The sequence below is a fragment of the Aulonocara stuartgranti genome, assembly GCF_965226115.1.
Source record: "Aulonocara stuartgranti genome assembly, chromosome: 20".
Taxonomy (NCBI): domain Eukaryota; kingdom Metazoa; phylum Chordata; class Actinopteri; order Cichliformes; family Cichlidae; genus Aulonocara; species Aulonocara stuartgranti.
The window spans coordinates 34076422-34101163 of record NC_138956.1 but is presented as its reverse complement, the minus strand read 5'-3'; the positions used below and the strand labels follow the sequence as shown (position 1 = coordinate 34101163).

The 24742-nt window shown below is 43.3% G+C and overlaps 1 protein-coding gene and 2 long non-coding RNA genes across 6 annotated transcripts in view; 1 reads left to right on the top strand and 2 right to left on the bottom strand.

Moving 5' to 3' along the window:
* plxnb3 (plexin B3) overlaps positions 1–24742 on the top strand; it is a 93915-nt gene that overhangs the window by 14394 nt on the left and 54779 nt on the right. The window contains exon 2 of one of the 3 annotated variants that reach the window (XM_082519094.1): positions 16173–16248. The exons of 1 other annotated variant lie outside the window; for it this stretch is intronic. The gene's annotated coding sequence lies outside the window, so the exon portion shown is untranslated. Of the gene's footprint in view, positions 1–16172; positions 16249–23609; positions 23819–24742 lie in introns of those variants that run through there. One more of the 3 variants, XM_082519095.1, reaches the window with a different exon arrangement.
* Positions 8933–23361, bottom strand: LOC309697295. Of its 2 annotated transcripts, none has more exons than XR_014273785.1 (3): positions 23210–23361; positions 20690–20788; positions 8933–9084 (listed from the first exon to the last, which is right to left on the bottom strand). It is a non-coding gene; the product is annotated as an uncharacterized lncRNA (long non-coding RNA). The 2 variants fall into 2 exon arrangements; XR_014273786.1 differs by lacking the exon at positions 8933–9084 and adding an exon at positions 17535–17598.
* On the bottom strand, positions 9703–10289 carry LOC309697296. The gene is made up of 2 exons (XR_014273787.1): positions 10128–10289; positions 9703–10043 (listed from the first exon to the last, which is right to left on the bottom strand). It is a non-coding gene; the product is annotated as an uncharacterized lncRNA (long non-coding RNA).

Sequence of the window (24742 nt, the reverse complement as noted above, 5' to 3'; positions counted from 1 at the left end):
CCAATTAAAGGCTTTGCTTATTATAAAGGATGGGTGTAGCCACGGTGACATCACCCACTGGTTTGCATGGTACAGTTCTCAAATCCTCAATCTAAGTGTCTGCACTGACGCCATTTTTAGCTTTTTAAAATTTGCATGACAGGAGTACGCCCATCTTTTATATACAGTCTATGCTGACAGTGAAGTAGAAAAGGAGAGCTGTTCCTTCCTCGACTGCTTTCCAGCACTCTGCCAGTCAGTTTTGAGTGGGTACTGCTTTTCAGCAGCACAGACAGAAAAAATTGTTGTGCACAGATTTGGCCCTGGCACACAAACTGCCAGCACCAAGAATTATAACATCCTCATAACACAGCTTCATTCGGGTGGATGCAGTTTTCTTTTTGGATGAGTGAGATTCATTCATTCACTCATTGGTTTTGCAGTGAGGTGCACAAACACTGCAGTTACTGGCTCTCGATGCTTCTCGTGGTCAGCTGTATAAACACCACAGACTCACGGCACACCAGTATGAACAGCAGCCACAGTCAGCCAGTTATGCCTCACCTCATCGTTGTCTTTATGAAAAGATAAGAAGCCCCATAAACGACTATTCATGAGCAGAGCAGGTGGAGGATGAAGCTTTTATTGGGGCAAAGTCAGCTAACTTTTTAAGTATCAGATTTAATTGATTATTGTATTCATGCAGCTTTTATGTCCCTGTGTCTCTTGAAATTAAAAATGATTTATAATACTTCAAAATAACTGCCAAAAGTAAGCAGCTGGAGGCTTTTCAGCATGATTACAGAGCAGTAAGACTCGCTTACAGAAGCACTCGGGTTTCATTTTGCGACATGTTTTATAATAAACAAAGAAAGTAAATTAGAGCTGAAACTTAATTTGCTGAAACTGAAGCAAAAGTGAGAAAGAGCCAGTGAAATTTTCCAGTGCAGGAGCTTTTCCTGGCAAGCAGCAGACACAATCAGGTCTGAGCGAGGAAGTTGTTTTACACCCAAACTGCTCCTGCTCAGGGGAACTTTTCAAAAAACTGTAAAATCTAGACTTCTGTTTTATAAGCATGCTAAAAAAATATTCAGTCTTTCACAACGAAGGCCTTAAGGCAAAAACTATATGAAAGAAATCCGGTTACAGCTGCTACAATATGAATCACTCGCAGGACTGAATTTGCTGTTGTAATAAGCATTTCAGCCTCCCCGGTATCAGCTCACTGACAGTCCAGAGGTGTTTGGAATAAAACTGAGCATTAATGGGAGTGTTTCCTCCCGTTTAGTGGGTCCCAGTGGACGGCAGCCACACTTCCACCTAAAAGCGAACCTGTTGGGATGTTTCACTCTCTCTCTTGCCTCCCTGTGACAGCTTTCACACGTCCATGGTGTTGACTGCAGCCTGACAGCTGAGAGAGGAGTCACATCACTCTTCATGTCACTGGAGCCAGTTTAAAGTTCAGACTTGCGGCTTTGGGTGAGGACCAGGATCCGGACCGGGACCAGAATTACGCAGGGTTCAGTTTCAGGATTCCTGCACAGACAGGAAGAAACTCGCTCTGTGGTTAAAGTCAGGCGAGTTTCCATGGAGACGGTCGGGGTTACCATGGTGATGAGGAGTATGGCTGACGGCGAGCAGTGAGGGACCTCAGAATGATAGGAATACCAACACGAGCGTGTGTGTGTGTGTGTGTTTATAATTGGCTGTGATAAAATATTCTCTTTGATGTTGAAGTGAAGCCAGAACCAGTAAGCAAAGAACCAGTCACCCAGAACCAGCCGTCTGATTTGTGATATACATATACAGTAAGAGTCAACACAAACTTGAGCTGTGACACAAACATCAGTGACAAAACAGCGTGTGTGTGTCCGAGGATGCTCTCCAGCCTCACAAATGTCGTCCAGAGAGACGCAAGAACAAAGATTTGAGCGAGCTGAGGAAATTTCTGCAGGTGTGTTCCTCTTAACCTTGAGCTCTTTTCATCTCTTTCAGAATGACTTGTTATGCTCTTTGTGTAGTATTTGTAGGACTTTCACTCTTAGGAAGGAGTAGCAGCAGTCCTGAATCTCTTCCTTTTGTCAGTGGTTTGTCTGGTTGTGGACTGATGAGGACTGTGGTCTTTAGAAAAGCTTTTGTAGTCTTTTATATCTGTGTGCATCTCTGTAATGGTTCCTCTGACGCCCTGTGAAAGTTCATACCAGTCAATCTTTCCTAATAGGCAGTCTTTGAATGCCTTTATTTATAGACCGGCTCACCTCTGAATAAAGCAGCGTTGCACAATTCACTCACTCCTTAACTTAAAACACCTGACTCCAAGTAGCCTTTGAAGAAGCCATTAGCACAGAGGCTTGCTTGTTTTTTGCAGCCTGCACTGCACAGATGACACAATGTGTTCAAATGATATAAAAGTGTAGCTGTTGTTGCGCTATTAGTTTAGCGTGGGGCTGTCAAAACTGGTCAAAACTTGTGTTAAAATGTAGAAGAAAACGCCCACACTGTCATGAAAACTGGGTGTTCCCGGGGTTTGAGCTGGAATTCTTTATTATTGTTCACTCTTTGGTTCTTTGTTGTCTTTATTGTCAGTTTTTGTCTGCGCGTGTGTGAAAAAGGAGTCGTCTCGATCAGTGTTTAACTTCTGCTTACCTCTGTTGGGTATAGTATGTGCATAGTGTGTAAATATAAGAGTATTTCACATTGTTTCATATGTTTTCTTGATATTAATACTATATGTAGAGTAAATTAGTGATGTTATAGCTGACCTTGGACCCCCGAGCCCCGTGTCCCGCAAAAGGGGCGTTGTGACATATCTCCCAATAATAACACAAGTTTTAAATCAAACTCAGAGAGGATATAATATATATATATATAACACAGGACCTGATGAGGGCATTCTGCGATTGATACTTCATACATCGCATGAACTTCCTTTTTGTGACTCAATTGGACGGAAAGATTCAACATGTTCATGGGGATTCATCAAACCATCAATAATATTTAGATATTTATAAATATTTACCAAGCCCAACTGTGCTTAGCTCCCGAGATCAGACGAAATTGGGCGTGCTCAGGGTGGTATGGCTGCAAGCCATGGGGTGGCTGTAGCTCAGGACGTAGACCCTGAATCCTCCCTTAGTTATGCTGCAATAGACGTAGGCTGCCGGGGATTCCCATGATGCATTGAGTTTTTCCTTTCCAGTCACCTTTCTCACTCACTATGTATTAATAGACCTCTCTGCATTGAATCATATCTGTTATTAACCTCTGTCACTCTTCCACAGCATGTCTTTCATCCTGTCTTCCTTCTCTCACCCCAACCGGTCGCAGCAGATGGCCCCGCCCCTCCCTGAGCCTGGTTCTGCTGGAGGTTTCTTCCTGTTAAAAGGGAGTTTTTCTTTCCCACTGTCGCCAAAGTGCTGCTCATAGGGGCTCATATGATTGTTGGGTTTTTCTCTGTATCTATGAAGCGCCTTGAGGCGACTTTTGTTGTGATTTGGTGCTATATAAATAAAATTGAATTGAATTGAATTGAATAGATATGTCTGTGAAGGTTCTCAGTCATCCAGGTCTTCGTAGGCTAAGGAGCTTGGAAAAAGACGCTTTTCTTTCCAAGCTCCTTAGACCTCAGGAGGTAGAGCAGGCCACCTACTGATTGGAAGGTTGGTGGTTTGATCCCTGGCTCCTCCAGTCTGCAATGTCAAGTATCCTTGGGCAAGATACTAACCCCAAGTTGCTCTCTGATGCATCCATCGGAGTGTGAATGTAGTTAGAAAGCACTCAGTTTAGAGAAAGTGCTGGTGAGAATGGATGTGTTTGGATGGATGAATGTGGCATGTTGTATAGAGCGCTTTGAGTACTCTGGGAGAAAAAGCGCTATATAAGTATCAGTCCATTTACCATTTAGATATTTAACTGCTCTCCTCTGGGTTTCTCTGTTTCTTTTCTTTTTCTGTGGCTTCCCGTGTCGTGAATTATACTTCAGCAGGAAATTATGCTTACATGACCCGAAACGCCTTTTAAACCTACATCATAACCTCACACGTAACCCAACGTGCACCTCCTGAGAAATGTAATTACATGCTGGAACAATTTTCATGGTTAAGAGGGATTTCTGGTTGTGTTGTAAGTTAAGGCTTAGATTACCTGCAGAAGTGTAAATCAAACTTCAGTCTGGGTCTCAGTATGTGTGTGTTTTAGTTCCTGTTTTATTTTTTATGATATCTTGCGTGCTTCATATTGAGTTTTACTTCCCTTGTCTCGTTTATCCTGATTTGTTGCAGCTGTCTTCCCCGGTGTTTCCCATCTTCCTCGTCTCATATGTCTCATTGTCATCGATTGTTCACACCTGCATGTCTACCCTCACCTGTGGCTTGTGGCTGTTTCTTGATTAGCCCTCATGTGTATAAATAGTCGTGTCATCCCCTGCTACATGATTTTACTTTAGTACATTTTATTATTTTGTGGACTTTTATAAGCCAAAAAATGGTTTTCCTTTTGTTAATAAGTATGCCCCCCCCCCCCCCCCCAAAAAAAAGTTCAAAACATAACCCACAACAAAATGGCATAAATAAAGCAGTACAACACAATAAAAAAAACCACACACACACATTATAACAAAGGTAAATAGCTCATTAAGGAAAAATACACACACAAAAGGAACTCAATGAAGTACAAAACAAAATAAAGTAAGAATAGAAAGTACATTACCTTTAAGTAAAGTTACTTAAAAAGTTAAAAAAAATACAATAAAGCATGTAAAATGTCTCAAAAATGTTTTAGGAGGGATTTCAAGTCATCATATTTAAAAAAATTAAAAACATAAAATTTAAAAATAGATTTGGTTTGAAGAAAGAAAACCAGGCATGAAAGAGGAAAAACAAGCAAATTTTTAGAAAATATGAAATATTTGGCTGCCATACATAGATATAAACATTTCCAACAACTGATATTATGAAACTGAGAGAGAGCATGATCACAAATAGAAATAATAACAGAAACTCACTCTGTCTAAAAAAGTTCATTTGGATTTGGTGCATGGTGTCCTGTCCGGGGAATATCACGCTGAAGTCCCTTCACATTCAAGCTGTAATATCTGTGAAACCATTCACCTGATTGGGCCAAAGAATATTGAGGGCTTCGAATCTGAGAAGCTGTAAATAAAACATCAGTCGCTTTGCTGCAAACCTGTGGTTTCTACAGGCCTCCAAATCTGCTGTCTGTGGTCGGACATCCAAATATTTTACAGAATTCAAGCATCCATCATCCACTCCAGAGTGTCCATATTCATCGAAACACGGTACCAGATATTTACCCTAAAACATTTCAAGGACCTAGTTCAGGTAGTTTTGTGGATAATGGAATTTTAAAATGCCCCCTCAAACCCCTGAAATGTCCTTAAAGCAAAAAAATGAAAAGTTTTACTAAATATTTCTACAGAAACACGTCTTATAAAAGATCCACATCTCTACGTATCCAGCAGCTCTGCAGCTTTGGAGACAAACAGCTGTCAGAACTGTTAGATTTATTTTCTTGTCATTAAACTGCATCGTGTAACTGAATTTAGAATATCTGTTGTTGACAGTTTACAGTCCGATTGTGCTTGTCTGTGATTATAACTTAAATGAAGATCAGACCACATTTAAAATTACGGTAATTTTAAAGGGTTTGCAAACGTTTTCTGGCGACTGAATAATGGTGGTCCCTGTAGCCCCCTGGCACTTTAATCAGGGACCCCCTGGGAGTTCGGGGCCCCTCAGGGCTTTAATCGGGCCTGCTATACAGAGAGAGCTGTTTTTGTTGTCGTTGAACATCTCTGTGTGTCAAACCGTCTCTGGACACGACTCGAGGAACCTCGCGGCCTGCTGGGTGTTCCAGCATATTCGGGACTGATGAAGTGAACTTTACTGAAAACAGGATCTTCACAGCAGCACGCTGAATAGTTTTTATTGAAACTCCAGGCTTTGACACTGTCTCTTTATTTAAATGAGCTCTGCAGACAAAGACCGCCTGAACAAAAGGATGTGAATTTAAATGAACTTTATTGAAAGACTCGGGGTGAACAGTGTTAATGAACAGTCAGGCTTCAACAGGGAGCCTTTATTTAAACAAAGTCTGTGAACAAAGGGGAACAAAATGACAGGACGAAAAAATGAGCTCTTTGGAAAAGCTTTATTGACAGCACGCGGTGTTTACAGTCTTATCGCTGTGTAAAGTTACTGGGGCGAGGCAGCGGAAATGTTAGAACTATAAGCTATATTTAAAGCAGCGATAACAAACCATGAAATGATTTTACTCTAAACGTCAAGGCGTCCAACAACGACTCGATTGTCTCAGCTCTGTGATTAGTCGTTGAGTTTGAAGGTTGGAGCTGATTCGCCACGAGTCTGTTATCACAGTGACTGTTTGAAAGACCTCGCTGACCCTGGATCAGCCTGTAATGATGCACTCGGTTGCTACATTGTATATTTAGAGGGACAGAGCGAGCTTCATGAGACGATGACTAACAGGATAGTTTGTCCCAATGAGACACTGCTTCACTCTGATACTGTCAGGATACACACCGTGTGTTTGTGTTACTTTGTGTGTGTGTGTGTGTGTGTGTGTGCTTACTGTGACTGTATCCTGCTGTGTTTAATGAAGGAGGAAGTTCCTGTTCTGTGGTACAATGAGCTGTTTTTACTGTCTCTGTGTTTCCATTTCCTCCCCTTGTGCTGCTCTTCCTTCCTTTTCCCCTCTATTCTTGGCTCTTTCTGTCCATCTGTCTGTATCATTCTGTCTGTCTGAGGCAATATTTTATCAAAACAGCACAAAATCATACATTCAAGGAAATGTCACATGTGTGGATTGTAGTATCCTCCATTTTTTTTAAGACTATTTGATTTTGATATTCAGAAAAAAAACATCCAAAAATTGTCTTGTAATAAAAACAAACTGATCTCAGTGGTTGGATTGACTCATCCATCCACTGGAGGTATTGATTCATTGATCTGTTTCTATGTGGTTCTTGTTATTTAACAGCTGCTGATTCCCAGTTTGACTCTCTAGTCAACCTTGGATTGTTCTGTTTGCCATGTTACAGAAGCGTTTTCAGGACTTGTGCTGCTATTTATTTTAACATCACGTAGTTTGAGCCTCTGAGTGTCTCAGAAGTTTTTTCTCTGACTATATTTGTCTCACTTTTTAGCTGAGATGCAGTTTTGCTGTCTTCTGTGATGGATGAAAGTCTCCTGTACTTTAAAGTGTGTTAGGGGAACTTTGGGCCCTCATGCTCTACCTTGGGTAGATGGGCTGTTGCATTGAATGCCAGTTTTTTTTAATCCATCCATCCTTCCTTCCTTCCTTCCTACCTGGGATTGGGTCGTGGGGGCAGCAGCTCAAACCCAGACTTCCCTTTCCTCCACCTCCTCCTCGGGAGAACATCGAGGTGTTCCCAGGCCAGCCAAGAGATGTAATCTCTCCAGCGTGTCCTGGGTCTCCAGGTATTCAGTCAGGGATTGGTCCGCCAGATCCTCCTTACTTGACTGCCTTCTGACACACACTATCGACCCTCTTTACCAGGACAGCCCTACCAGGCTGTCCTGGTAAATATTACACTTAATGTGTGCTGTTCCTCTAAATGTTGGGCTCAAAATTATATTTTAAATATTGGATTTTTATACGTTACACCCGTACTTTACATGCCGTTGTACTCTTCATTTAAATGTTGGACTGTTCCTTTTAATGGCCTCTGTCAGTGTTCAGATTACAGACTGAAATAATGTGGTGTCACTGCCTCACACTGAAGATTATACAGTCTGTATGTGTGTGTGTGTGTGTGTGTGTATAATTGGTATCTTGGAGTGCAGCTGTCTTCATTCACCAGCATCTGTTACACCCCCAACTTAGAAACACACACACACACACACACACACACACACACACACACACACACACACACACACACACACACACACACACACACCAGGACATTAAATCATTCCTTCAGTTTGAGTGCACACATTCAGAGCTGCAGACGACATAAGCAGCACGTGAATGTAACAAAGGCAGTAATGAATAAGTGAGAGTAGTGGTGCACGTGTGGCGGCATCGCAGGTGTGTTTCATGTTTGGAGTTTAGATTGTTGCCGTACGTATTTACAACCACATTTGCTTTAGGCTGCTGTGTAACATGTAAACAAAGAGCAGAATGACGCTGTAGTGGAAGGTGAAGGTGTGAGAGTGCAGGTATGGATCACATGACAAAACACGGCGTAAACACAGCTTGAAACTGACCTTTCATGAGTTTCCAACCTGAAACAGAGACTTCTGTGCAAAAAACCTGCATCAAAAAGATGTTGCATACAAGGCTGACTCTATGTGTGTGTGCGCGCATGTGTGTGTGTGTTCCATATATGCAGATTATAGCTCTATAATGTCTCAGTTTGCAGAGTTACAACCATCAGATTAACTCCACAGATTAGTGTTTGAAGGCAGGCTGCCTAATCTACTGACTGCGTGTGTGTGTGTGTGTGTTTCAGGGGCAGGTTTAATGGGGATTTAAAGGACTGGTGGCCTATTTGGAGGCTTCGGTTTAATTTTTTTTGTGCACCAAAAATAAAAATTGAATGCCGAGTTTGGTTCAGTTTCGCAGATCAGATAGAAGCAGCAGAAAGTAGAGGAGCACTCGCTTCCACAGCAGGTGCCCTATTTCACAGTTTTAGTGAAAGAAATGTAGCTCTGCACACAGATTTTATGGATTATGTCTTCAGCCATGTGCTACATCTCCAAATTTTCATGAAATTCTGCCTCGTTTTGTGTAATCCTGCAAAACAAAACAAATTTGAACCTGTAAGAAGAACAACAAGATATCAAACTCTGAAACAAGCTTTTATTTAAAGTAATATTTTAGCAATAATTTAGATTCCTGAATGGATAGTTACATTTCTAGAAGAATATTCTTGCTTACTTTCCCCTCTATATGTAGCACGAGTGTTCGTAAATATGAATTTGTGAGTAAACTAATGCAGTGGCAGCACCACTGCATTAGTTTGGTTTGGTGGTTTGAACTCTTGCCTCACAGGAAGTGGGTCCAAATCTTTCGTCCTCCACTGAAAACACCAACTTACTGCTGCCGTTCGTGGTCGAGGACACGTGCACAAGGTTAAATAAAGAAAAAGAGAAAAAGAATTTTATTTTGAAGTCGCACAGCTTCTGAGTTGTTTGATGCAAACGTATTTATCCCTGCCACGCACACACACATGCACAGTGTTGTGATCTCAATCAGCAGTGGCACAGAATCTCCTCCTCTCATCTGGAGCCCTGCGCAGGCAGTCAGCCTGATAACTATCGAGGAGCGAGAAGAGCAAAGGAGGAGGAGTTGTTTTAATTAAAATGAATTAATTCATCATTGATGTGAACATTTAACAAAAAACTCATGCAGACAACGCACAAAGTGGTGCACAAACATTCACCAGAGTGCGGGAAATGAAGCAGAGGATGCTTACAATTTTACATGATGGGCAAGAGTAGGCATATCGAGCCAAACACACACAATCGTGTTTTCATGTCTTTGTGGGGACATCTAATTGACATAATGCTTTCCCTAACCCTTGCCATCAAAAATTAATGCTTAACCATAACGTAACTGTAACCTTGACCCTAAAACCACATTTTGAGCCTCAAAAGCACCTTCAAACTTGCAGGGGGCGGGGTTTTGTCCCCATAAGGGTTGTTGGTCCCCACATAAATATGTAAACATGTACAGACACACACACAGAGCACTTTCAAGCACGAAAATGTTTCTCGCTTTAAGCTCTCATATCAGTGCATCAAGTTTCCCTCTCTTTAATTGATTAATATTTTTTAGCTGCACCAGAGTCTTCTGCAGGAGGTCCGGGTGGATGGAGGATAAACAGGAGGAGGTCAAGTGGAGCTGCGTACGCTCAAAGGCAGAAGTGTTCATTGTTTTTGTGACGTTTGTTAAATAGTGCATGCACGCCATCCACTTTCATAGATCTTTGGTGTCAAGTCTTTGGTGAATTAGTCACTGGCGGAAATGAAAACAGAAAGGAAACAGCTAAATTTGACCTAATGTGAAACCGAGACTCACTGAAGAAGTTTACAGATCCAAAAATGTAGTGACAAGTAAAAGTGATGAAAATGCAGTTACACGCATGTGTAGCTAGAAGAAGTGTTCAAGCATGGTCTGATATGTGTGTGTAAGGTTCAATGTTTGCATGCTGATTAACCACACATCAGTAATAAGCGGTTAGACATTGTGGTCACGGTTGAATTGCATTTTCCTCAAAATGTGCTCACAGCTGCTTCTCAGCTCTACAGAGGCACCTTTGTCACAGAATACCAGCGTGCAGCCTGTTGTTCCCACATTAAAGCACATCTGAGCTGTTAGTTATGAAAATATTTGCAGATGAGTCTCCGTTAGCTGATGATGCAACGCTCAGAAACACTGTCAGTCAGTCAGGGTCGGGGCTCCCGCGGCGCCCCTTCCTAACATTCTCTGGGTCTGGCTCCTCATTTCCCTGCAGAGTTACACGACTTACAACATCTCAACCACCCCCTCTTGTTAATGAGATGAGCTCCACATCTGCAAGTTTAATCCAAACCTGAGAAACCTTCAGCACGGAGTCTTATAAACTGTTGAACCGGTTTGTCCAGTTTATTTAGAGAAGTGTGTGAGCAGGAGGACTCTGACCCAAACTGCCTGATGAAAGATCCGACAGTTTACAGACACGCTGCTGCTTTATCTCAGATCTGCTGTCTGCTACAGAGGGCTGCACATGAAACGCGCGAGGCTTCGAGACGAGATACAAGAAACGCAGGAGGATTCGAAAACAGAGACGCAGGGAGATAAAAGATAAGAAGATAAAACGAAGAGATTAAACACTAGAATAAAAATCACAGAACAGTGGAAGATCTAAATAAACCAAAGGCACCGACGCAGAATGAAAGTCTGGTTCTGGTGAAGAGCCAGGGTCGGTCCTCTCATCCAGGATGAAGTTTCTCATCAGCTGCTCTCTTCTCCTCCGCTTGCTTGAAAGTTTAGAGGTGTGAACGAGGATGTTTGTCAGTTTCTGAAAGGCAGAGATTTTGTAGAAATGTGTGATTTTCACAGTAATGAGCCCTTGTGGTTTTCTCAGAGGTGATAGTGGTCAGAGCGAGGTGACAATTTTCAAGCATCACAAGTTGAAAATGTGACAGCTGCATTGTCAGGGTTTTTCTGAGTATTGCTCAGCCACTGCCTTCATATTAGACATAAAAGAAGAAGTCTGGGAGTCGTAATGAAGCATATCTGCTGACCTCATGGAGACGGGTATCGCGTTTCATTATAATTATTATAGAATATATATAGAGAGAGAAATGTGTCCTTATGCTTTAATTCAGCTACACCTGATCAGCAGGAAACATAAATGCATACAGGAGAACAACCACAGGGAAGACGAGAGAAGTAAAATGTAAGACACGGGAGGTAAAGTGGAAATTCAAAATCCACTTTTTAAAAATCCAGGCAGCCATCATGGACATAGAGGCAGCCAGTGAAAAGAAAGAACTCGGGCATAAAATTAATTTTAAAAAGAGAGAAATCAGACACAAAGAGCACAATAGGGATGGTAGGAACTGCTGACCACTGTTCTTCAAATGTCTGGTGCAACGACATACTTTACCTGGATGGGTCGTTTCGGCCCTGAGTAGTGCTTGCAGATGTAACTTTCTGCATTAGCAGGAAATAGACAACAACCCTTTGATCAGATGAGGATTTTAGCAGCAACATTTGTAAAGTCAACCCGAAGCTATAAAAATGCATCTATACCCACCGATTTAGCAGGTCTCCTACTGTGATGATGTGCTGTTCAATAATGATCAATATCACGGTGGAGCTTCAGCTGGACGGGCTGTTTCTGCCTGCTCGGCAGCTTCTTACAACCGACGCTATTTTTCTTTATCAATTAGTGCACCCTGGAGTTCATGTGGAGCCCATCTGTATACTCCAGGGCCATGAAGCAGTGAGGGAGGAGGATAGATGGGTTTATTTTGACACACTGTCATCTGTTCAAAGAAAGACTTCACCTTATCGGCTCCTCGGAAAAACTCCTGACAGATAAGAGTCCGCTTTAAGTTCATCAAGTTTTTATTCAGTGGATTTCCAGCATCAACAGATCAGCCTCTGTTAGTGAGTAACAAGGTGTCTTCGTCTGGATCACCTGTGGTGGTGAGGAGCACCGCAAGGATCTTTACTAGGTCCAGTTTCCTTCCTTGTATGAATTCTTTGGTTCCTATTTGTAGAAAGCCTCAGATCTTTCTGTTTTCATGGAGATGACACCCAGCTATACTTTAAGTTTTTTAAAATTAGTTTCCCTTTCACCACATTGTTGTTACTCTAACCATGATGAAACAGGTCTGCTAACCTCAACAGAGTGTTTATTTCTACCCAGAATGGATCTGTTCTCTAAACTGCAGCAGGTTATTTTTTTAGCCCCAAACCATCCATTTACCACAGCACTGTCACATAAGGAAGAGTTAATTACTGGTTTTAACGGTTTACCTTTTGCTGGTTTGCTGCAGCGGATCCCCTGAGAGTAATAAAACACCAATGTGGTGCATCAGGTTGGAGGACGTGTCAGTGGTTAATGAATAACATAATGCTTTCCTCTGGTTTCTGTGGCATTTTCAGATTGTTGTTTGGAGCTCAGCATGTGTGACGGTCGAGCTTCTTCTTTCTTTTGTGAAAATAAAACCCTTTACCGGAGTTAGCGGGCGAATCTGAGGCTACCACAGCAACAACCTGGGAAACCCTCCATTATTAAACATTACTGAACAGGTTGTTGTGTAGCTCCCCACCATATAACCCAGTATATACCAGTCTCCATGTGTGTTCTGGCTCGTTTGACTTTGGGGCTGTATAAAACTGTTTAAGTGGCAGGGAAAACCCTGGATTTTGACTTCCGTAAACTTCCTGCTGCTGAACACTGGGCTGAATGTGAACACTGGGCCGAGTGACGAAAGAGCTGATATTTTACTCTGACGGATGAATGCATGCATGAGTGAATAGCCTCTGTGTTTGTCGGAGACCTTCTGACCTCACTACGGGATCACTTCCTCTGACGCTGGTGCTGTTTGATATCGCTACCAGGCCGACTGTAAACCAGTCACATGTGCAGAGTAAGATGCCGACCTCGTGTAGAACCTGAAACGCCATCAGTCGGCATCTTCTGCTCTTTTAGCCTCTTTCAGCTCCTGTTTTTGGTTCTGTGTTTACTATTAGAACCCAGAGACATGATCTGAAAACCTCTTTAGCCTGCCTGAACTGCAAAATCCACATTCACAACAAATACGTAATGTTGCCTTTCAGAGAGATATTTCAGCTTTAATTGCACCACTTTTAATTAAACAGACTATAAACTGTGTTTATTATCCCACTGTATTTAATGACAGTGTGAAAACAGATTTAATTGTTATAGTAGCAAAGCTGCAGACAATTATGAGCTGATTCTGCAGCTCTGCTCTTTACAGCGAGTCATCCCTTTGTTCAGCTGTCCAGCTACAACTGTACAGCTCTGCCTCACTCTTGGCGGTGTTTTATGGAGAAACGTCTATAAAAAGCCACATGCAGCAAACAACTGACAGACAGAGACGAGCTGCTGAATATAATGGAGACTTTAGTATTCTGCAAAAAACAAAACAGAAATGTAAGTTTCCTTGAAGTATAAAAATTAGCATAAAAGAGCATTAAGTATGAAAGTGTGTGCACGAAAAAGAAAAATTGCAATCCAAACAAACAGCCAACAAAAAGGCTCGATATGGAGCCTCGTATGAACAATAAACTGTGTGAAATAAAAGTTAATGATCCTCCAGGCTGGATTATTTGTCTTTAAAGTCGCCTCCGTTCAGGAGTTTATATCACAAAACAAAGAAAATTCCTCACATTGTCGACAGTAATCCTTAAAGCGTGACTTTACAAGCTGCTGAGTCTTAAAATAGAACAAATCTACAACATCTGTCTCTGACTTCAGCTCAGCTTAAGGATGAACATCTTCAAAGAAAAACGCGAAAACATGAATAAGACATGAACTCTCCAAAAAATTAACTTCATGTACGCTTCCTGTTGTTAAAATCTGAAACAAACGGACTCTTAAGATCAGATTTTATTGCTGTAAGAGGGAGTGAAGGCTGGATTTATCAGCAGCGAGGACACTGATCCTCAAAAAGAGACAATGACAACACAAACACACGGAGGGTCGTAATCCCTGGTTTTTGTCTTCAAGGTCACCGAATGCCTCAGCTGGCTCTGCGCTGTCGGTCGTCCTTCATTCTTTTTAAAACGCCTGACAGCGACAGACCGAAGCTGCTTTAGTGCTTCAGCGTTTGTGACCTGATGACTGTGTTTGATTAACAGGGGGCGGAGCCGCAGGCTGTGTTCATTAAAGGACAGGTTCAGTTTTTAAAGTCAGTCTTAAATTGACTGCGAAGGGTTGGAGGTGGGAGGTTTTTCCTCGGCCTGTTCACACACATGTAGATATTAACCTCAGCTGAAGATGCCAAAATACTTATGACACTCACACTTATGATTCACTTAGAGGGCAAGTATTGGTGAGCAGCTGTCAGAGAATCTCCCTTTTCCCAGTTTGGATTAAACTGGTGAAGCATCCAGTCTCAAAGAGAAGTTCTCAGTGCACTTTAGCCCAAGTCCTCTTTAAATGTGCTGATGTCAGATCTCGGGTGTGTGCAGGTTAATAAGCGAGAAGCGGCTGCATTGACGAGGACAGATGAGCAGGAGCAGCTCGGTCTATAGATCATCAATCAATAGCTGCGGTGATTGATTAGCTGTACACTCCACGTAGCTCATTAACTCATTATAGGCTCCGGCAGGCAAACAGGAAGTGATTCATTGCTTGACCTCACAGTTGGCCTTGAAGGCAGATGGCTGATGAAGAGCCAATAAAGGAGTAATCCACCCAAAACACGAGACTGTGGGCACACGGCCAGGAGATGCAGGAGACACTTTGACAGGGTGAACACGCCTGTTTCCATGGTTTCCTAGCTCGAATGATGACAGAAACCTTTAGGGACTTTAGACCCTCAGGGGCCCGCAGCCGCTGTCTGCTTTGCCCCGATGACAGCTCTGACATCTCAGACTGCGGACGGGGAAATGTCTGTGATTACACATGAAAATAATGCCGAAACCATTGATTTATCAGGGAGCCGATCAATAATTCATCTGCGGTGCTGACAATTGTTATTGATTAACACCTGAACCCCGGGGGTCAGATAAACCTGCTGGATGTGAGAGTTTGTCAACATGTTGACCAAGAGAAAAAAAGCCTTCTGCCTCAAGTTGAATGAAACTTCATTTCACTAACAGAGACGGATACTCATAGACTGTATATGAAAGATGGATGCAGCCACTGTGACGTCACCAACTGCTTTCTGAAAGCCTCAAATCCTTTTTTTATGAAAGAAAGCTGCCTGCTTGTTTATCCCTCTCTCTGACCCTAGTATGACCATAGTTTTCAAAAATGAACTTTGTGTTTTATCTAGTATTATGTGACACTTGCGCCCATAAAGTCAATTTTACTGAGGCCAAAGAGCGCGGGAGCCCAGGAGCAGTTTCCCTTCTATACAACTGGAAGTCTTCTTTCAACCAGAGGAGTCGCCCCCTGCTGGTCATAAAATAATACAAGTTTAAGGAACTGAGTTCAATTTTCAGACTGTTTAACACCTGTTTATATGTTTCTTCTAGTGCGATCGTTCCATCCGTCGGGCTGCACGGTGTCAACGCGTCAGGGCAGTTAGCTTGTTAACGCGTTAGTGCCGTCCAATCCCACTCATGGGGCGATCCACGCTAACTTGATAACTGAGATTTGGGGCGTTAATGCAGTAATGGCATTAACGTCATTTTAAAGAGATTAACGCTGACAGCACTAGTTTCTACTGTTTTATCACCTGTTTTACTCCACACAGGGCCAAAACTTTAAAAAATTAGCATCATGTTGTATTCAATAAGACTTTAAAGTAAAGGCTGAGTCCATAAACTCAGAATTGTGTTTGCAGAGCTTATAAATCAGGTGAGTCATTTTCCCATAGACTTCCATACAAGCTGATCTGATTTGAAGCCAGAGAGGTCACCCCCGGCCGTTAGAAGAAAAGTTGGGATTAATGCACTTCACATCTGTGCTGATGTACATCTTTGTGTTCCTCCAGAACGTCCTCCTGATGAAGAAGGTTCCTCTTCCTCACAGCTCAGTTTCTACATCACAGCAGCAGGTTGCCTCAACAGGTTGGTGCGGCTCTAATCTCTGTCTTCTGATAAGTCCGGATGTCGTCACCGGTGACCTCACAGGCAGCTGCCACATGGCTCCTGATGATGTCATCATTCTTGAACATCACTGAGACTAAACGCTTGCCCCGTAGAGTTGCCTTTGTGTGATATTCTGCTGCTTATTGTGTCTGTATTGCATTTCACACCTGAAGCCTTGAACCTTTCTCAACTGACGGAGCTGCACGTGAGAACGAGTTGGACGTTAAACAGTCTCTAACCTGCCAGCTCCCTGCTACAAAGTCCATGTGATGCTTGATTGTGCCCATGTGAGAGTACCGCAGCTAATTGTTCAGTTAATTCACAGTGAGTGGGCGTCGTGTGTGCTGCCTCTGCGCCCTCGCCTAAACCAAACGGATTAGAAACGAGAACGAGTCGGAAGCGGACTATTTCCTGCTGCGCGCTGCACATTAGAAACGACAACTGTGGAATAAGTCCTGACCTGATTGTTCCGACGCCGAAGTTCACGTGTGAAAACGGCTTATTACAGTCGCTGGGAGTTCAGTGATAGATGGAGGATGCAGTGATCTAATTAGTTGGTACAGAGAATCTGCAGATTCAGGATCAGTGACCCAAAGATCATCAGAGAGAGTTACTGCAACAGAAGAGCCATTGTTACCAGGGCGCCTCTCTCTCTGTGTTCCTGTGTCTCTCTCCCTCTCGTAGGGTAGTCAATCGCGTGATTAATCAAACTTTTGCGTGATCAGGTTTCAGCTGCCTTGCTGTTGAAATGAGTTTCTGCAGATTACAGACAGGAAAATTCAGACAGATGACTTTAATAAAAGAAACATTTCTACGGCCATAAATTCACCCAAAATTAAATTCCACATTCAGCTGTGTCATAAGAACATATTTTTCATTTCCGTCTCCTGTCTCTCATACAGCTATATCTGTATCCATATCTATAAACACAGATGTATTTCCCGTCATGTGTTAGTTTGCGTTAACCTAATTTATTTCACTGATTGTTAAACGAAACGACCCCGAAGATAAATAAAGCTGAATTAGATTTTTTGATTTTTATCTGGGACACGTCGCCTCGCTGCATCGCACACACACATTTCCCCCCAATTACTGCGTGTCACCTTTCACCTCCTCCTCCCCTCCCCCCTCATTCATTACTCCGCCTGGTTGGTTCGTCTCTGTACAAGCTGCTTTTCACGCTCTCTAAACCTGCCCCCTTCTCTCACCCCCACCTCCCTCTTCATCACGTACCTCTCCCCTCCTCCCGCTCCTCCTCGACCCATCCTCCGCCCCCTTTAAAGCCTCTTCACTCGTCCTTCATCTTTTGTTTCTACTGCAAAGCCTTACCTGGGAAAAAACACACGCACCCCGAAATATCATATCTTATCTCATGCCGAAGTCTCGAGGAGGGCTGCGCTGTGAAGTTTGACATAGCCAGCCTTCTTTTGTGTTGGCTGCCTATACAAAACCTAAAACTCCAATCAGAGATAATGGGTATCACATCAGCGGTTATCAACTTTCTTTGTTACCCCAGGCTTTCTTCCTCAGGCTCACATAAAAGAGGGCTTTTGATGCATCAATTGACTCTTTGCACAGCAAATATCTACACTGGTGCAGAGAAAAGACGAGATAGCAGGATGCTGGCAGAAAATAGTTACCTCTGTAACTTCATATATGAATATATTTTTTCTATTATTCATTGGATTCAGTGATGCCGATCATGTCTAACGAGAAACTGCATGAAGGCCCTTTGAGTGCCTGCAGACTGATTCCCAGCAGTTAACAAAGCTCTAAAATTGTAGAAATATTTTCTAAAACTAGAAATATTTAAACATGCTCACAAGAAGTGCATTTAGCTGCTTTTAGCTGTAATAACAGCTGCAAATCAACACTAAACATGACATATATTTATGCTCTTTTTATTTTTTTCCCCCATTCTGACCTGTATGCATGCAAACTCCTGAGGGAATCCTGAGGGAAAAACAGGCTGCAGCCTCCTCGTGACTATGAAAAATCAGTGGTGACTGCACTGACGTTTTCGCAATTAGTTGTGGCGACCGCCTGGTTTATAAACAGGAGTGTGCAACATGCCCAAGACCTGGGCGAGCACTTGCACTAACACGTTGATTCTGCAGATTGGTTGGTGGGAGGCAACCTGACTCCAAACAATCAGACAGATTGATGAAAACTTGCAAATAAATGCAGACAGATTGCGAACATATTTGCAATCTATCTAGGCAAGGAAATCCCAAAAAGTTGATTCTGTTCATCTGGATGAACCGTTTTCAGTGGCAGAAACATACCTACGGGCCAGTGGACACTTTCAATGATGAAGATGTGCACTTTCTGGATGGGCGCGGAGTCAAGGAGGCCATTTACGTGAAAAGGGAAAGACCATCTCTGAATCAAGGAGGGAGCCTAAGAGGACCTCTTTCACCATCTTACAATGCTGTGATTGCAGCCATTCCCCAACACACTGTGAATGGTACTCATGGCCATTGATCAATGGTCATGGCAATTTGCATATTAGTGATCAAAAACCTGACCTCACAGTCCATTGTTCCCTCAGTGGTGCTAGTTTCAGTTATTGTGAAAATGTACTGTTTAAAAGATTGGGGAAACCTGCAGTCAGCTGAGACTGAAGACGTCACTTGGACGAGTGACGAAACGTTTCTCTGTCCAGATGAACAGAATCAACTTTTTGGGATTTCCTTGCCTGGATGATTGAGCATCTACATGGAACCACAGTAGGCCAGGTGTAAAGATCCCTTTATGAAATATTGAAAACTCTGACTTTAGTCTCACTGTACTTCAAGAATCTATTCACTTTTCTTCATGTCTACATCAGATGTTTTAGGATGCACGAGCAAGCAGCAGAAAGTAGCAAAGTTTTGAATTTCAAGTTAGCAAGTTTCAAGTTTGTTTTGTTCCCATGGGTGTTATCTCCACTGTGATTGGCTCAATTTATTTTTTATTTGTCCAGTTTATTAGCAAGATTGCTCAAGAAGTTGTGTGTGGGTGGATGGTATCCAGAGCTCGGCCCAACATCATGAACTTTTAGAGTTGTTTCAGACCGGGATCCAGAAGCAGGAATCTTGAAGGAAAAATTTAATATTTTTTTATCCCTCCTTTCATCCTTTGAGATGAAATATCTACTACTAACCCAAATATGATTCTGAATCGAGGGTGTAGAGAAACTTTCCAGCCTTGGTGGAGGTATGTGGTCTGTTGTTGTTTGTTGAACAGCTGCTGAAACTAATGGAAAAGCTGAGAACATGAGTGTGTGGCTCAGTGAGGACACAGTCCTGCAGTGGATTATTTAGAAAAAGAGAGCAGGCTATAATTGGTCGCATGTTTTATTTCCTTTGTGTGACTGGCAGTAAATTGTCGAGTGGACGGATTTTAAATGGCCTTTAAATAACGAGTGTTTGTTTGAGACGTTAATGCAGAAATATAAAATCACATCATGGACGCTGCTGCACCAGCTGGCCACACACACGGCCGTTCTCCTATCTTTGCGAGGACCCTCAGGCACACACTGCACTCCTGGGACACTCGGGCCCGGATTATACTGGGTTGCGGATGCACACACGGACAGCTGCAGGCACAACGGACGGGTGGTTGCTCTTATTATATGCACTTTCTGGTCTGCTTGGAGAACGCGTTACTTATATGCAGAGTTGGGTGGCGGCAATGCAGACAAGTCTACACAACAACAGCGACAATGTGAAGTTTGCAGACAACCGCACAAAAGCCCGATGACTTAATTTAGCCCACGAGTGCGGAAAGTGTGACGCTTTTGTAACCCTGAGCGTAAACCTGCTTCTGCTCCACGGATCTGAACCCTGAGCGGCCCTTTGAGGCCCGTCCCAGAGTGAGGCCTGAACAAAATGTCCCCACAAAGATAGATAGTAGCTAATCCTGGGGTACGGCTGTGTGTGTTTCTCTTTGTGTGTTTGATTGATGTGATCGGTGTGTGTGTGTTCAGTAGTGCGTGTGACCCTAAGTATGCGTGTGTGATTAATATTACATGAGGGCTCCTGATGAGAGGTGGACAAACACTCCCAGCTGAGCTCTAACACACACACACACACACACACACATGAATGAATGCATGAGTATATCGTCTCACACACACACACACACACACACACACACACACACACACACACACACACACACACACACACACACACACACACACTGAGTAACTTGAGGTCACACACATGTTTTACCAGCAGAGTGTGTGTCACAGATAAGATGACGACGATAACAGACACACACACACTCGCGCACGCACCAAGTCTTCACGCTGTCTTCACATCACATTAAACAGTCGGTGGTTACCATGACGACCTGAACACTTTGGGATTCTCACCTGCTGTGACCTGTCAGCTGTGAACCAATCAGGCGACAGAAAACAGAAACTTTCACTCACCTTAGCAGAGACGTTTAGTGTCGAGCCCGAGCCAATCTGATAACGTGAGTCTGCTCGTTGCTCTGCTGCTGGATTTCATTTCTGTGTGGGACAAAAAACCTGACAAAGGAAGAGCAAAGAAGAGCAAACAACATCAAAAAGACATGAATAAGACTGACCTCGGTCCGGAGCAGGGAAATGACGAGCACCTGCTGCAATTTGAAGACTGTGAGAACATGTAGGAGACTAAGCAGCTGGTTCCCATCATGCACTGTGGCTCGCAGTGGGATTGCTGGGCCGCCCACAGCAGCAGCTGATGGAGGAGAATCAAAGAGACGCGTCGGCTGTGGGACATCCTCAGAGAGACGTCCTCAGAGGGACTCTGCTTTCTCTGTGAGACGCTTCATTTCGCTGCAGAGGAGGTTTTACTGAAGAAGGCGGCGTTCCCCAAGCACGCGAAATCTGAGCCCCGAGCCTGTTAATTATGACTCAAATATCTCATGACATGTATAACACGGACAGATAACGTCCGGATGCCTGCTTTGACAGGAAGTGGCTCCAGCGTTGTCAGATTTTGGCAGCTGTATCCTGTAATCCTGCAGGTAAATTGGTTTTGATTTGTTTCCAGTTGTGAAAAGGCAGTTTTCAGACTGTCAGCGAAACATGAGGCCAACATCCTCAATCAGAGAACTGCAGGTTATATGTAAGCAGAACAGGAAGTTTATCTTATACCTACCACACTCTACAAGACTTTGAAAAGACTTGCTATGGTCTGGGAAATTGTCATGTCTAAAGATAATGTGTCGGTTTTTAGTCAGAGAGAAGGCCAAGTCGGAAAAATGTACATTAATATTAGAGAAATCTGAATTTATCAGTCATTCAAGAAAAGAAAAAGACTTTTTTATGCTCACTCTACACCTAACCATCAAAATGAGCTTCCACAAAACTGTCAGGATTTTAATGCCACGATGGAAATTTGTCTGAGACACTAAAAGTGCTTGAAAAGTTTGGTGCGAGGCAGGCATTAGTGTTAGAAATGAGAACGTATACCTCACATTGAGGCGCGCACACAGCATGTTTAGATTCTGTGTTACTTCCACTTCCTGAGGATGTCATTGTGTCTGATCTCTATCCAAAATAAACCACGAGAAACCCACAGAAAGTTCTGACTCTGCCTGAGAACCTTTTAGTATTTAAGTTTTCTTCAGCATCAAAGTGAACAGAGATAGATGTCTGAAGATTCACGATGCACTTCAGATAGCAGCTGCTCGGCTTTCATGCGAGAAAAAGTCGCTTCTGTTCAATTAAAGCAGTTCATGAGAAAACATGAACTAAAAAAACAGACCAGGAGAAGCTCATCAATAATCAGTCAAATATCTGGAACACTTATTTATATAAAGTGTGTGATTCCACTGGGTTTGGTTGAGATTAGTCCGAATTGATTTAGCAGCAGATTCTCCCCAGTCCTGCTCTGTTTGCATTTTCACTTCATTTAAACTAACACAAAGTTTTGACTAAACAAGTATAATGTAATAATTTCCCATTGCATGTACTGGTGGCTGTTTGTTCCGGTTCCAACAGCAGGAACTGCCTTTGAAGAGCCTCTTTTACTGCTATTTTCGGGGCAGAACAAACGGCCTACTCTGGGGTAGGTACTTCTCTGGGCACAGAAAACTGCAGGGTGGAGGTCGACTTGGAGAAAACGATGACAAGAAGCACCAAATGTATTAGCGGTAGCATTCGTCTCCTCTTCCACTTGACTATCGACAACATAAAACTCATCATTTAGGTGGATGCAACAAACAGCAATGATGCAACTGCATCACAAAGCTGTTGCAAAATCATTTCATCATCAGTTCGATCTGATGGATCCTACTGCACAGCAGTGGAAGCATAAAGTCTAAAAGGGTCGGTTAGAGAGCAGCAGACCTCCAGGCTGAAAAGGAAACCAACACGGAAGTGGAAAAAAGAAGCTGCAGTTCCTCCAATGACCACTTGAGGCTGTTTCTAAAACCAATTAAACCCCCATAGACCCCCGTGTTAACGCTTCCGTAAAGGAGTTGTCATGTGTGCTACTGTGGGGTCTTTACCTTACAGTATAAAGCGCTTTGAGGCCAACTGTTGTGTTGATTTGCTGCTATTTAACAGTCCAACTTTCCTGCAGTGCAAAGGCACCCTCACAAAGATGGATCAGTGCCTTTCTACTCAACATGAGCACTCAAAGTGCTTCCTACTACACGTCTCATTCTCCCAATCGCACAACTCCATGCCTGAACACTTTTTCATCCATGCACACACCCCAATAGATGCACTGGGGACATCTCAGGGTTTGGTATCTTACCCGAGGATACTTCAACATGTGGACCGGGGTAGCCGGAGTAGCTTAACCACACGAGCCACAGCCGTCTCGATAACCGCGTGCAAATAAAACTTAAACCACTTTAAAAATACCCAGAACTCTTGTTTGTGTGAGAAACGTTGAGCTTTGCTGGTCGGTTTCCTTTCAGGTGTAGCAATTATTTTTCATTCTCATAAACTCACATGCTTGTTGAATATGTCGAAGCGCCTGGTCTGATCGTGTAATAATAAGAGAAGTTTGCAGGTGGTGCTGCAGTATGTTGGGGCTGGATTCATGGTTGGACTCCTTCAGCTCACACAGTTGCAGGGGTGTGGCGACACTCTGATTTACTACCTCTCGCCCTCTCTTTCTCTAACTTCACGCTTCAACCTACCTATTAAATATTAATATAAGACCACGCCCCCTCTGACACCACCTAGAAGTGTGGCCGATAAGCCCCGCCCCTTTTATTCCCAGTGGGTCTCTCTCTCTCTCTCTCTTCCCCGCTCTCTTTGAATGTCTCGCTCTCTCTCTCCCTGCTTCCTGTGAACGTCTCTCGCTCTCTCTCTCTCAGAACAATGTGTCGTTCACAATAATGGGATTACAGCCATCTAGCCGGCTGCTCTCCCTCCCTCCCTCTCTCTCTCTCTCCTGTCATCCCCTCTCTCTCTCCATCTGTCTGTTGGTAGTCCTGCGTCCTCCCTCTCTCCCCCTCTCTCTCGCCCGGTGTTCAGGCTCTTTCAGTTCTTGTCGCCTCTTTAATTTTAATTTTCTGGAGGAATGAAAGAAAAACGGACTGTTTCCTGAAAGAAGTAAGTGCCCGTTTCTCTCCCCCTCTCTCACTCCGTCCTCGCTGTGCGCTCCTCTCGCTCGTAGAGGAGGCTTTGATTGACAGCTGACTCTCCTTAATTGCGCCGTTATTTAATTAGTGGAGCAGGAATCAGATCAGTGGCACAGAGCCGTGGACTCTGACCGTCGCTTTCTCTCGCTGTGCGCAGAAGTTTCCCGCAGCTGTGTTTCTTTTGCTCTGAAATGTGTCGCTGACTGTTGAATTCTGTTTTCACGCTGGTTTTATTCCGTGGTAGTGCAGTCACGGCTTCAGTAAAGTGTTCAGAGTGATGAACTTCAGACATGTCAAACAAGAAAGAAAAGAAGCTACAAACGTGAAGCATCTCCCTGTAAACATCTTTTTGTGTCTTCCTCCTGCTGCTGGCAGTTTATTCAGCGCTGTGCGCATAAAGGTGCAGCCGCTGTGTCAAGCTCTGTGACAAAGCTGCCGCTGTTTGAGGGCTTTATTCAATTAAGATGTGGAAGAATTTCCCACGAAAACCCTCCCCTCCACTTAAAAATGTGCCAACCCGAGGATGCACGAGTCCATGTAATGCTGAAATCTGTGTGCTTCTTTGCAGCAGAGACTCATGGTCATGGTCTGTGTCTGAAGTCTCATTTGGGACAAAAATGTTTGACGTGAAACAGATAAAAACTCACCGACAGTGAAATAAAATAGAAACAGTAGATCCTGCAGTTTGAAATGAAAAGTGTCCCCCGTGTGCAGTGATCGGTAACTTAACCCTTCATTATTGTGTCTGAGTTGTGTTGTTTCCTTTGAAAGCTGCTTGACAATGTACACTGTAGAAGAAGTGCGGCGGGTCTCCATCTATCCATCCATTCACCCATCTGTTAGCTCTGCCTGCTTTATCCTTTGGAGAGAGGCAGGGGGGCTGCAGCCTTTTGCA